This window comes from Balaenoptera borealis (assembly GCF_965194805.1).
Source record: "Balaenoptera borealis genome assembly, chromosome: X".
Taxonomy (NCBI): domain Eukaryota; kingdom Metazoa; phylum Chordata; class Mammalia; order Artiodactyla; family Balaenopteridae; genus Balaenoptera; species Balaenoptera borealis.
The window spans coordinates 27,535,407-27,550,448 of NC_138881.1; positions in this window are offsets into that span (position 1 = coordinate 27,535,407).

Below are 15,042 nucleotides of genomic sequence, written 5' to 3' on the forward strand. Positions count from 1 at the left end.
TCGGGGGGTGCAGAATGAGTATGTGATTTGAATATGGTGCATCAGCCTTGTAAATAGTCACTCCCAGAGCAAGTTGCAATTTGCTGTATGTCAAATGAATGGTAAAAGAGCTGAATTCATTCATTTCACGATCTCTGAATTTCTTGAGGGAAGGAAAAGAAGGTTTAAAAATTCTTGGTTTTATACTTACTTTTCAGGTTGCAGAATGTCGATTTGACAGAAAATGCTTGCACCTTGTTCCACTGAATGAGACTCCTCAGATAATGTTTCCAGATGACGAGTCTTCTCTCACCAAACATGTTTAAGCAAGAGGCACCACACACTTTGAAAATGCCTATCAAAGGAATTTAATCATAGTATAAAGACTCCTGGGGTGAGCCTGGGTAGCACAGTCGTGCCCTGTTCACCATTACAGGTTTATTTAATGTATTTTGCACAGTAATGCTTCATACGGCAGTGAGGATGCTTGATTTGGGCATTAGGATGTTTCTGATCCCCCAGGAAGCTTTTCTGCCTCAACAGGTCGCAAGCCTCCATGGCTGCCTTTGATGAAGCCATTTATCTTGGTGCCAGCAGCAGCACGTTGAAAGAGTGCACGTGGGAAGGTGTGCAGAGGATTATGCGTGCCTTTGTGGAGCCAGGAGATTATTATTGACAATATAGGCTTGGAGAAGATTTAGGTTATATATCCTTCTGCACAAGGCTGCTGAACTGCCTTTCTGGAAACAATGAGAGGGAAATTGGGAGGGGCTCTTTCATCTCAGCCCCTTGGCACTTCCAGAATGTGCTTTGGTCAGCAGAGACTGTGAAACACTTTCTGCTGGGCATTGTCTCCATGTGATGAAAGAGCTTGACTGAAAATTTGCACAATAATTTCTGCTCATCTGTGGTCTGCCCCTCTGGGCAGCATCTTTGAAAACCACAGAAGCCATGCTCAAAACACTGGACAACCTAACTGGTAGCATGTGCATAGAGCCTGTATCGGTTAGTTTTTGCCACATAACAAACTTCCCCAAAACTTGGCGGCTTTGATGATCATTTATTTAGCTCACAATTTGCTAGGCTGCATGGGCAGTTCTTCTGATCTAGGCTGGCTGTATTGATTTCTGCTGGATTCCTTCATGAGTCTACAGTTAGCTAGAAAGTCAGGAGGTGGCTGGATGATCCAGAATAGCCTCACTCACGTGTCTGGCAGTTGGCTGGCTGTTGGCTGGTAGCTGGCCGACTGTGGCTCTTCTTTATGTGATCTCTTATCTTCCAGAAGGCTAGCTGGGACTCAATCACATGATGGCCTCAGGATCCCAAGTACTACAATAGTGCAACCCCCAATATGCAAGGGCTCTTTAAGCCTCTGCTTGGGTCATATTGGCTCTTGTCCCATTGGCCAAAGCAAATCACATGTCCCAGATTCAAAGAATAGAAGAAAGTACCTCACATATTGATGGGAAGAACTGCAACATCAGTATTGCAATGATGTGGGTATGGGGATCAGGAGAGGATTGGGGGCCATTTTTACAATCTACCACAGAGCCATTTAGAATTTGTAAAGTGTTTTCACATGCATTACTCCTTACTACAACAACGTGAGACAGAAACTATGATTCCCATTTTATAGATGAGTAAACTGGCTCAGAAAACCTGAGTAGCTTAACCAGATAATAAACAATAGCATTCTTGCCCCACACCACAGCAGCCTGAACTGTGAAAAACAGAGAAAACCTCTGTTATACTGTTAGCACTGAAACCAGGTCCTTGGTATCTGTTCTTTTTTCTTCTATCATTTAATGAGAATTAGAGTCATCTCCTGACACTTGCTAAAATGCAGATTCTAGGGCTCCAGTGGAGGTTCTGATTCAGTCAGTCTGCTCGGGATCTGGCATTTGCATTTTTGACAGCCAACCACAGGAGAGTCTGATGCAGCTTCTCATGTTGGGAAACACTGGCTTATATATATTTTTTAAATTTTTAATGAATTAAGTAATTAAGTAAGCTTTTGGCCGTGCTGCATGGCTTGCGGGATCTTAGTTCCCCAACCAGGGATTGAACCTAGGCCACAGCAGTGAAAGCGCTGAGTCCTAACCTCTGAACCGCCAGGGAATTCCCTGACACTGGCTTATATTAAGAAACTGAGTGTTCCCAGCATGGCACGTTTTCGTGCTGTAGCAGAGAGCCCTGCACACTACAGTTCATTTGGTCAGCTTTCCAGAACCATGAGTTACTAGCATTGGGATGGTTATTTAACTTCTCTGAGCCGTTGTCTTTTTTATTTTTTTTATTTTTTATTTTTTATTTATTTATTTATTTATCTATTTATCTATTTATTTATTTATTTTTGGCTGTGTTGGGTCTTCGTTACTGTGTGAGGGCTTTCTCTAGTTGCGGCAAGCGGGGGCCACTCTTCATCGCGGTGCGCCGGCCTCTCATTATCGCGGCCTCTCTTGTTGCGGAGCACAGGCTCCAGATGCGCAGGCTCAGTAGTTGTGGCTCACGGGCCCAGTTGCTCCGCAGCATGTGGGATCTTCCCAGACCAGGGCTCGAACCCATGTCCCCTGCATTGGCAGGCAGATTCTCAACCACTGTGCCACCAGGGAAGCCCTGTCTTTTTTAAAATTATTTTATTTATTTACTTTTGGCTGTGTTGGGTCTTCATTGCTGCGCGCGGGCTTTCTCTAGCTGCGGCGAGCAGGGGCTACTCTTTGTTGCAGTGCGCTCGCTTCTCATTGTGGTGGCTTCTCCTGTTGCAGAACACGGGCTCTAGGTGTGCGGGCTTAGTAGTTGTGGCTCGTGAGCTCTAGAGTGCAGGCTCAGTAGTTGTGGCTCACGGGCTTAGTTGCTCCGCGGCATGTGGGATCCTCCCAGACCAGGGCTCGAACCCGTGTCCCCTGCATTGGCAGGCGGATTCTTAACCACTGGGCCACCAGGGAAGCCCTGAGCCTTTGTCTTGACATCTGCAAAATAGGTTTACTAAGAAGGACTGCCACAGGGCAGGGGTGAAGCTCAAATGAATAACGTCTGAAGCACTGAGCCTGGTGCCTTGTAGATGCTCAGTAAGTGTTATTTTTCTTGTCTCTTCATCCTGAGAGGCTGTAGGACCCCTTGATAAGGCAAGCCTATGAGAAGCGGAAAAACTGTTTCTAGAATGTTTGGCAGACTTGCACTGTCAATGCCCATGAATGAGAAATGATAAGTCAAATATTCATCAACATCTCAGAAAGTACATAGCTGTTTGAGGAAATAAAGGTATCGGATTCTTCAGAAGCCTAAGAATCATAACTGGAAACAGTGACAGGCCTGGGAGACAACAGCTGATATCATTAGAGACCAGCTATATGCACAGGAGGCACAGAAGGGCTGGTCATGCCTCAACCCCTCCGGTCTTTCCCAAACTGCTGTGAACTTCCGGCATCAGCACTATTGTCTTTATGTCCCCAGACAGTGACAAAATGTACAATGATTCTGTATTAAGACTTAGCCTTACCCAAGTCGATTGGGTCAATGTGGATAAAATCCCTACAAAATATTTCCTTAAGCTAATTTAAATGAAGGCTCTAAAACATGACATGTACTGTGTTACTTCCAGAGCTTCTGGGGGCTTTGTTTGAAGCCTCTGTGTTAACATGATGACCAAATAGCTTGTTTCTTACAGTTTTGCCATTTGGGCATTTTCTTCCCTATTTTTTATGCTGCTTCTCCCATTGTGTCTGTGTCTAGTCGGTTTCTCTTTTTTCTTCGTAGCTTCTGTCTTTACATGTTTCACAGCTTTCTTTCCTTGTTCCTTCTTTACTGTTTTTAAAAAAGAAAAGGTGCCCTTTATTAATCCAAACGACCACAATCCAGTTTAAAGCTGATGCCTTTCTTTAGTCTGTTGTATGGTGTTTGCATCTCTCTCTGTGGTTGTCGTCTGTACCAGTAGATGGAGCACGTCTCCTGTACTAAACACCATCGTAGGTCTTAGGGTGGGGTGTTTTCCCCCTCATCTGTCATTTTTGCTGCAGTGAAATCGTAGTTGGAAGCTGGTGTAATACAAAGCAAAACTTCTAATCTTGGCTAGACTGGAGCATATACTTTTCTGACTCATGTCAGCAATGCGGGGCTTGACAGGCAGCTGATCTAGATAGGTGAAAAATAATGAGGGTTCTCCATGTGTGTGCTTGTGTGGTGCACGTTCGCTTTGGGAAGAGTTAGCAGCTTCGTGCCAAAGGTACCCTTTCTTACCCTTCTCGCCCTTCCTCTCCTCCCCATCCTTCCTTTCGGATATCCAGACTTCACCCCTCTGCTCTTTCTCCCTAGTGTCACGGCTCCCAGTACACAGAAGTGTGCCCTTGTCTGAAGACCTCAAAGTAAAATCATAGCTTGTTAGAGCTGGAAGGAAACTTAAATGTCATCTAATAGTGAAAGCAATAGGGCCCAGGTTAACCAAGGATTCATGTCGGCATTTGGGGCAGCCCTTGTCTTTGATCAGACTGTTGCCGCCCTCCTTGCTGTCGTTGCTGTTAAGCTGGGATCCCTTAATGGTGGGCTCACGGCCTGGAGAATTTCCCGACTGGCCTGTTTTAACTAAAGTTACCAAACAATGCTGTCAAACAGCTGATCTGATCTTTTTCATCAAATCAACCAGCTGTTTTAAGTTTGCTGTATGCTGGGGAAGACGCAAGCGTCAGCTTTTGAACTAATTTGTTCCGTATGTTGCCTGCTGCAGTGTCATGTGCGTTTGGGTACTTGTTAGAGTTTCTCAAAGGTCCATGGGAATCAACTGGGGCACGAGAAAAAAAGCACAGATTCCTGGGTCCTATTCCTTTTCGGTAGCATTAGAATCTCTTAGCTTAGGGCTTCGGAATTTGCTTCTTTAACCAGTTTCCCCAGGTGAGGCTCATTCACCTGAAGTTTGAGAACTTACGGCTGAAGAGGTGTTGAGGACCGTGGATCCTTTGATGCACGTCACCTCTGGGCTGGGCCTCCTCCACTTTCCACCTCCGTTCCGGGGAAAGCAAAGCTTAGGAACCATGTTCTGTGCAGACCTTGGGGCTGGGAACCAATAACGCCAAGTTATTGTATATTTTTCTGAGTGAGGGCTGGGATTTTCTTTCGTAAAAATAGGTCAGAAAAGCTCACTTGAACCAATTTCTCTTTGGGGGAAGTCAACCACTTGTTTCTATGGTGATCAGATAAAGGACATTTGTCCTGAAACTTTATCAGAAGCATGGCTGGCATCTTATGGGAGGTAAGTGGTTTGATAAGACACTACAGAAACCTCTCTCTCGTCCCACATATGTCTGAAGATCCTAATATTTATCATCTATGACCAGAGACTTGTAACAAAAAGCCAGAATACTTACTGCCTGGAATAGAAAATCAGCTTAGAAATGTAAAGATTTGGCTGATTCCAAGATGTTTTCCAAATTTCTAGAATTCTCCCAGCTGCATCTGCAGGATTTGTGGCAGAGGCTTCTAGATGTCACCTGATACCAGTTCTCCCCTTTGGCTTAGTAACAGAACCCTCGTTGTACTCAAGGTGTTCAAAGACTGCCCCAGATGCAATTAAAAGCCACATTTCCCGGCCTCCTTTGTGGACAGTTGTGGCCATGTAACTAAGTTCTGGACAGCGAAATGGAAATGTTGTGTATGTGTGATTTCTGCTTAAAGGTCACTGACTCATTGGGGAGGGACCTCCTTTCGTCTTTTCCCCTCCTTCCTTCCTGTTGCCTTGAATGTGAGGTGTGAGAGCTAAAGCTTAAGTGGTCATCTTGGACACTATGAGGCAGCCTTGGGGATGCAAACCAGTGCTGAAGATGGCAGAACAGAAAGCCAGGGCTTAGGTTTCTCATGGCTTTGTGGTACCACCACACCAGCCCTGGGCAGACCACCTTCCGACTTCTTCTATATAAAATTAATTACAAGTCTGGTTTTTTTGCCACTGATATTTGTGTTTTACCTTTTATATGCAGTTAAAACTAGTCCAAGCTGAAATACATTCTAAACCTCCTTCTACTACAGCGGTTCCCAAACTTTAGCCTGTGTCAGAATCACCTGGAAGACTTAAAAACACAGACTGCTGGGCCCCCTCCCCAGAGTTTTTGAATCACTTCTAACAGCCTCCCATGTGATACTAACGCCGCTAGCCGTGAGACTACACTTGGAGAACCACTGTTCTATCAAAATCATCTTAAATTTCAAGGCAGGTTCCTAATTATTTAGGATCAGCCTAGGTCAGCTAATAGCACATCCCTCAGTTGATACTGTAAGAGCTTCGTCCCCACCGCAATAGAATTTAAGACAAATGCTACAGTCTATTGGCTTGCTTTTAGATTACTTGGTGTAGGAACAGTGCTATAGCTGGGCCGTCCATGACTGCTTCCTTCCCCCCATTACTAATTCCTCTCTCAACCTCTTCACCAAAATGTGCAAACAACTTCCAGAGGAGCCACTTACCTTCCACAGGGACTTCCTTCACGGTGGTCAGTTCAGGCTGAGTTCAAGATGGAGGCAAAAGCATTCCATTCTCCTCGTTCGTGCTGGACAAAAGACCCTTTTCTTATATCTCCTGTGAAGCAAAACCTATGTATGTGGAAAGGACAAATGTGTTCATTCTCATCATATGCCAAAATGCTGGATTGAAATCAGGACTTCATTGGTGGTTTTCTACCCCAGGTGACTACTAACTTAACCTTTTTAACTGGTGCTTCCTAGGAGCTGCTTCTTTGCACCTTTTTTCCTGGATGGGTTAAGTCCAGTCATTGCCTTAGGGTCCCTGCCACCTCCTCTATTCCTCCCCAGATCCTAAGGAAGTTCTTTCTCTGTTAACATTCCCTAACCATTTTCCCCTTAATTCCTCATTATACACTGCACTTTGGAGTCAGACGTACCTGGGTTGGAAGCCTGACTTGACTGCTTACTTGCTGTGGGAGCTTTGGCAAGTGACTGACCTTGCTAAGATTCAGTCACCTCATTTGTAAAAATGCAGCTCATCGTGTGGACCTCACGGGGCTGAGGTAAAGATGAAAGTAGCTAATGTTCATAAAGGGCTTAGCACAGTTCCCAGCCCCTGGGAAGTGCATAATACATGGTATCAATTATCACTAATGGTAGCATTTCAATCCACTGAAGAAAACTTTAGTCCCTATATGGTACCAAAAGTACGCCCCACAAAAGAAAAAAAGGACACATTGGACTTCCAGATTAAAAACTTTTGCTTTGCAAAAGACTCTGTTATGAGGATGGAAAGACAAGCCACTGACTGGCAGAAAATATTTGCAGGTCACATATCCAACAAAGGACTCATATCCAGAATATATAAAGAACTCTCAAAACTCAACATCTAAAAAAAAAAAGACAAAAAGTCCAATTAGAAAATGGGCAAAAGACTTGAAAGAAACTTCACCAAAAAAGATATATGGGTGGCAAATAAACACATGAAAAGTTATTCAACATTGCCAGCCATTAGGGAAATGCAAATTAAATTCATGATGAGATACCACTACATTAGAATGGCTAAAATAAAAATTACTGAAAATACCATATTCTGGCAAGGACACAGAGATACTGAATCTTTCATACGTTGCTGGTAGAAATGTGAAATGGTACAACCACTTGGAAAGCAGTATGGCGGTTTCGTTTAAAAAATTAAACGTATACTTAGCATACAACTGAGCAATCATTACATACCTGGGCATTTATCTTAGAAAAATGAAAACTTGTGTTTATGCAAAAACCTGTACATGAATATTCATAGACACTTTATTTGTAGTGGCCCAAAACTAGAAACAACCCACATGTCCTTCAGCAAGTCAGTAGTTGAACAAATTATGGTATATTAATACCATGGAACACTGCTCAGCAATAAAAAGGAAGGAACTATTGATACACACAACAACTTGGATGGATTTTAAGGGCATTATGTTGAGTGTCTTAGTCTGTTTGGGCTGCTGTAACACAATAGGACAGTATGAGTAGCTTATAAACAACAGGAATTTACTTTTCATGGTTCTGGAGTCTGGGAAGTCCAAGATCAAGGTACCAGCATGGTCACATTCTGGTGAAGGCTCCCTTTCTGGCTCATAGCTTTCTCACAGGGTCCTCACATTGGTTTTCATCTTGAATTAATTGGATAAACACTAGATTTTGAAGAGACATATGATTGATACTGAATTTTTCTTAAGACAGTTACTAGGCTGTGGTTTTTCTTTCTTGGGCTGGCTATATGTCATGCTATCCTCAGAGCTTTAACATCCTAAAGACTAGAGTGGGAATACATTTTTTAAAAGGAATTTTGTGGTGAAATTATTCTCTGATCACAATATAATTTTCTTCTCATTATACAAATGTCTGATTTTCTGGCTACGTTACAGAAATGTCTAATTTTCTGCCCACTTCAAAGTTCTAGGCAGCCACGATAAGGGCACCTTTCCTAAGCATGCAGGGTTAAAAGTGGACGATGGTGTCAGACAGTTTTAAAAAGTCACCCAGAGTTGTGTCCAGCGAAAGGACAGCTTAAAAGAGCAGCAGAGCAATTCAGCCCTTAAGCGGAGACCTTATTTATATGCCACATTTCAGCTGGGAAGAGTTTTTATGACCAAATCTTAGAGCCTTAAAGATGAAGTCTGTAATATAAACATCCTAGCAGCATTAACTCTAACAGCACAAGGCAGGCTTGGCACACACCCCGTTTATTATTTTGATTCTCTTCTGCATGAAAGACATTTCAATCGTCAGTGGAACACTTCCGTCTATATGATTCTCATCTCCGAACCTTCAGACACGATGCAAAACTCTGTGTAAAATTGAATTATAAACCTCTACGTATATATTTTAACCCACAGAATAGATTCAGGTTTGGGGTTCTAGAGTGGACTTTCATCACTTCTTTCCCTCTGACAAAAGAGAGTTCTGGATTTAGGATGGGCAAACAGAGGTTTCATTCTGATTTGCTCTGGCTGTTCCTTCCAGCAGGAAGTAGATGACTCTGGCTACCAGTTAGGTTCATTTGCTTCCACTAAAATAAGGCCACGGGTAGAGAAAGTAACAAAAGCTCTATCGGTTATCTACTTTCTGTAAATCCCTCCTCTGAGCCTTCGTGAATGCTGTTCCCTTTATTTGGAATGCTCTTCTGTCTTCCCCTCTCACGTCAAACTACACCCCCACCCTTTCTAGTTAATTTTTACTCATCCTTCAGAACTTAGCTCAAGACTTACTTCCTGAAGGAAGCCCTAGATTAGCTCAGGTCCCCCATTATACTCTCTCCTGGCATCCGGGACTTCTTTTTCATAGCATCTATCATAGATGTAATTTAATAATTAATTGAATAGTTAATTTTCATATTATGTCTTCTCTACTACACTGGAAGGTCTACGGGGGGAGGGGGCAGAGAGAGGTCTGACTTACACAGATCCGCATCCCCAGTACGCAGCACAGTGTGTGCCATGTAGCAGGCATTCAACAAACATTTGTTGAAAAGTAAAGATTGAATGAAGGCAAAAGTAGACGCAAAGGAATGGTAAAATTGTAATATCTAATCTTTATTGAGCATTTACTATATGTAACGCTAGGCAGTGCATTAACTGCTTTGCATGTGTTATGCCATTCAGTTCTTACCACACCCCTAAGACAAGTACTATCCTTATCCCCATTTAACAGCTAAGAAAACTGACGCTTTAGCGGGTTGAAAGAGGTTCCGCAGCTAGTAACATTTTTCAGTCACAGAACAGCTTCTCTCCTATTCCTTCCACTCCCTTCTCCCTCCTCTATCCATTTTGTATCTATGCTCACCTTTTCTCTGTGGAGAAAACTCCCGATGTCAATGTCAGAGAGAAGTCACTTTGTTCTGGACGTTTTTTGAGGACATTGCTCCCTAGGGAGAAACTGCTTCTAGAGCACATATTTGATGGGGTGGCCAAGGGCAAATCAAGTTGCCTGATTCCAAGCATCAATATATCTCTGTGGCAGTCTGTGTGTGTTTGGATGATATGCTGAGACAGGTTCGAAAGCACTGTTCTGCTCATTCTAAATATATATGATAACACTGTACTTTATTTTTTTTTTAATTTTTTTTAAAAAAATTTTTATTTATTTATTTTTTGCTGGGTTGGGTCTTCGTTGCTGCGCACTGGCTTTCTCTGGTTGCAGAGAGCGGGGGTACTCTTCGTTGCGGTGCGTGGGCTTCTCTTGTTGCGGAGCATGGGCTCTAGGCACACGGGCTTCAGTAGTTGTGGCTCGCGGGCTTCAGTAGTTGTGGCTCGCGGGCTTCAGTAGTTGTGGCTCGCGGGCTCTAGAGCGCAGGCTTAGTAGTTGTGGCGCACGGGCTTAGTTGCTCCGCGGCATGTGGGATCTTCCCGGACCAGGGATCGAACCCGTGTCCCCTGCATTGGCAGGCGGATTCTTAACCACTGTGCCACCAGGGAAGCCCGATAATACTGTACTTTAGCTGTAGGGTATTTTTTTAATCCAAGGGTCTAAAAGTTCTTTTTCAATATATCAATTTCAAAAAACATGATCTAGTTTTAAATATGGACTCATCATGCTCTACAAGATCAACTGTGTGAGCAGCAAACTGCCGATATTTAATTCTTTTTTTTCAAATCTGAGTCATGGTCCTCCCCCCACCGATGCCAGCTTGTGCTCTCATCATGACTATCACGGTTTAGCAGTTTTAAAATATATGTTACATACCAAGTAGGCTGCAGTAGCTTTCTCAGTGGCATTTGGAAACACATTAAAAATATGCAGCTTGACTTTTCATCCCCTTCACACCCTCTGCATTTCCCTTTTGGAGAGCTCAGAGGGAGGCATAGTGGGAAGAAAATAAGCCCAAAGAAAGGAAAATAGAATTTTGCCTCTGTGGAAAACAATGTACAAAACCAAATCTATTGTTCTTAATTTAGGTTTTGGTTCTCATGGCTGTGTTTTTGTGTCTGTCATTTTCTTTGTTTAATAGCGATTTGCCATTTAGGAGTGTTCCTTTGTTTACCTCTCCTTCTGCCTATCTTGATACTCCTACTGGTCCACGCGAGGCTCTGGCTCCAGCTTTTTTTCGTATTGTTCTGGATGAGTCTCACTCTTCCTTCACCGTGTCCATTCACATTAGCTGCATTCTTTCCGAATTCTCCTCCCTCTCTTAGTTTCCCAGATCCCAGACGTATCTTTTCTCGACTCCAATATATTGTTTTCTAAACCTTGACCCTTTTGCTTGACTAATTTTATTTCCTTCATTAATCCCTTTGTGTTGTAGTCTGAAAATCTCTCCACAATTTTCTCTAATTGAATTTCCAGCTCCATATTTCCTTTTGAGCTTGACTTCTGGAAGAGCCTTTACCTGGTTGCTTTTTTCTTTCATTACTGAGTTTCATTGACAAGGCTTTTCATCCCTGCTTTTTGGTCCTCAGATGTATGTTGACTAAACAGTTTGAAGCAGTGAGTAAGGCCCAAGGGAAGGAGGACTGGATTTGGAGTCAGAAGGTCTGGACTCAGATCTGAGCTCTGCTAACTTAGTCATCGGAACCTCATCTGTAACATGGAAATAATGATATTACTGCCCCCCCATGGGGGATCAAATGGCATAAAACAGTGTAAACAGACTGCAAATGTCTCCTACTCGAGGGATTTTTTTTAGTCTTCATGGAACTGTTATTTCCATAAAATGGCACCTCTTTTTCCATTTAACACCAGGCCAAAATAAAATGATGGGAAATGTTAACTGAAGCATTAGAAGTTTAAAATCTTATGAAATTCTCCAAGAGGTTCTAATTAGCCTCTTGGTAAAAATATCTTGGTAATGTTGGCGCAGAGAATGCTGACAGTATCTACATCTCTCAGCTATAGCACATAACCCAAAGAGGCTTTGGAGGAAGGGATAGCATCTGAAAACTTATTTGCAATATTAAAATGAAATTAGAATTAAAATAAAGTGAAAAGAGTTCTTAGGCTCTAGGATCCAGAAATTATCATTCAAGTTTCCCATACAAAGAAGGAATCTTATCTGTTTAAAAAAAATTTTATTGAAGTATAGTTGATTTACAATGTTGTGTTAATTTCTTCTGTACAGCAAAGTGACTCAGTTATACATATATTCTCTCTCTCTCTCTCTCTCTCTCTCTATATATATATATATATATATATATATATTCTTTTCCATTATGGTTTGTCACAGGATATTGAATATAGTTCCCTGTGCTATACAGTAGGACCTTGTTGTTTATGCATCCTATATATAATAGTTTGCCTCTGCTAATCCCAAACTCCCAATCCTTTCCCCCACCCACCCCTCTCCCCCTTGGCAACCACAAGTCTGTTCTCTATATCTGTGAGTCTGTTTTTGTTTCGTAGATATGTTGATTTGTATCATTCTTTAGATTCCATATATAAGTGATATCATATGATACTTCCTCTTTCTGACTTACTTAGTGTGATAATCTCTAGGTCCATCCATGTTGCTGCAAATGGCATTATTTCATTCTTTTTGATGGCTGGGTAACATCCCATTGTATATATATACTACACATTCTTTATCCATTCATCTGTCGATGGACATTTAGGTTGTTTCCATGTCTTGGCTATTGTAAATAGTGCTGCAATGAACATTGGGGTGCATGTATTTTTTTGTATTATAGTTTTGTCTGGGTATATGCCCAGGAGTGGGATTGCTGGATCATATGGCAACTCTATTTTTCGTTTTCTGAGGAACCTCCATCCTCTTTTCCATAGTGGCTGCACCAGTTTACATTCCCACCAACAGTGTAAGAGGGTTCCCTTTACAAAGAAGGAATCTTATCTTAATCACTCTCTTAGTATTGGGTACTTGCTATTTTGAGAAGCAACCCATTTCATTGCCAGATGTCTTGTTTTGTGGAAAATGACACATAACGTTCCCCCACTACTTCCGATGACTTCCTGAACAAGTCCCATTCTTCTCACCTGGGACAGCGCTTTGATGTTTCTGAATAGTTTCTGGGTCATCCTTTTCTACTGGCTAAAATTCCAGTCCTTTTAATGGTTTCTCATATAACGTGGGTTTTCCTGCTCTTCCATTAGTCAGACTGCTCCATTTGTCAGTGGCCTCTACAAAGCTGAGCCTCCGGGGCTGGATGCAGTACTCGGGATCTATTTCCACCATAGAGTTCTGGACAGTGTGATGTCACCAAGAGGCTCATTGCCTTAACAAAATGGGTGCTGTCACTGGTTTTAGAGAGTTGCATCGCAGTCCATTAATTCTCTAGCAAGAGCCAATAAGCTGGTTTTCATTGGTATGTCAAGAACTTCCACAAACTAACTTATTTTCAGTAAGACTGTAGGGTTTAAGTTAAACTATCGAAAATGAATTTCTTATTGTTATGTAGAAACCGGAGGTGTCCATTCACTATAATTGGAACCATGGAACTACTTAAGTTTATGATATTCCATATGTTATATTTATGCAAAAGATAAAATACTAGGTGTCAAGCTCTTCTCTATCATGATTTTTTTTAACCTTTATTGAGGTTTTTACTCTCCTCTCTGCTTATAAAGTGTTTCATGTGCACAACAGCCCTGTGAGGTAAGACTATTATTATTCCCATTTTACAGATAAGGATACTGAGGCACAGAGAGGTTTATTAGCCTGTCCAAGGTCATCCAGCTAGCAAGTGGTTCTGAACCCAGGAAGGCTGACTCCAAACTCTATACTGCCTCACCTCCCTGGGTAGTACATAATTGGAAAACATTACTTATGTTAATTGGTTGTTTTTCCCTAAAAGAAAAGATCTGAGTAAGAACTTATCTTAAAGTTCCTCTTCCCCATGTTTCCAAGGTCCATTCCATGGAACATTGGTACCTTAAGGTGATCTAAAGGGGGAAAAAAGAGTTCCCATGTTTAAGACCACATAGTTGCCATTTTTTCTTAACTTAGCCACTTTGACCATGCTATGCTGTGGCTTGATTCAAATGTTAAGTGACAGGTTTCCATGAGGTGTTATACATGAGAGCACTCTGCAGACGCTGAATACATTGTACCTGCTTATAGCATCTCAGATTATTCATGAATTTTACATGCCTAAAAACACCATTTTAAACATTTGCTTCCCCAGACTCACAGATAGAGAGAACAAACTAGAGATTGGTTACCAGTGGAGAGAGGGAAGTGGGAAGGGGCAATATAGGGGTAGGCAAAAAGAAAGGGGTTGTTATGGGATTATATGAAATCAAGCGTGTGAAACTTTTGAAAATTGTAAAGCACTATAGAATTTAAAGAATATTTCGTCCAATAAAAAGCAATAACAACAGCAACAAAACGGTTGCTTCTCTAATCATTTATACTTCCTTTACAAAGTATTTTAAAACTTGGTTAATCTATGGTTGTCAGCAGTTGCAATACACATAATAATAATGAATTAGGAAGTTTAAGATTGTTTTAAACAATCTTAAATGGGAAATATATTAAGTCTTATAATGGTACTTTGTAATTCTGTGAAGCAGAAATTCAGTTGAGCTCGAGCGTTTATGATGCTCGAAGAAGCATGGAGGAGAAATTTACATTAGTTATGTTGGGCCACTTCTGTATATACTTAAATAACAACCACAGCAGCAGCAGTAAAGCCCTAATGACATCAAGAAATTCTCTAAATTAACATTTTGTTTTAATGGGACAACTAATAAGAATACCTTACATCCATCTTTATTCTAACATCTCAGTCCTGTTTGCTAGCTAACTTCCTTTGATCCATTTTTGTTCTCCACACTGAATAATTCTTTCAGTTGTTCGTACCATCCCCCTTCACAGAATATATTTAGTGAATTATCATGGTCCACTGATAAGCATCATTTTGCAAGACTAAACAAATTAAGTCCGTTCAATCTCTCTGTGTAAATGACATTTTCAAAGACAAGTTGAAATAAATCACTCCAGTCAGGATAAGACACAATAAAAATGTCGTGACAACTGGGTGTAAAGTCAAACCAAGCAAGTTTGTACATTTTTATTATTATTATCTTCCCAAAATGGACAGGAAAATAGAAAAAGTACAAGAACCTTAATTTTTTTTTTTTTTAGGTACAGATAACAACTTTATTTGTTCACAC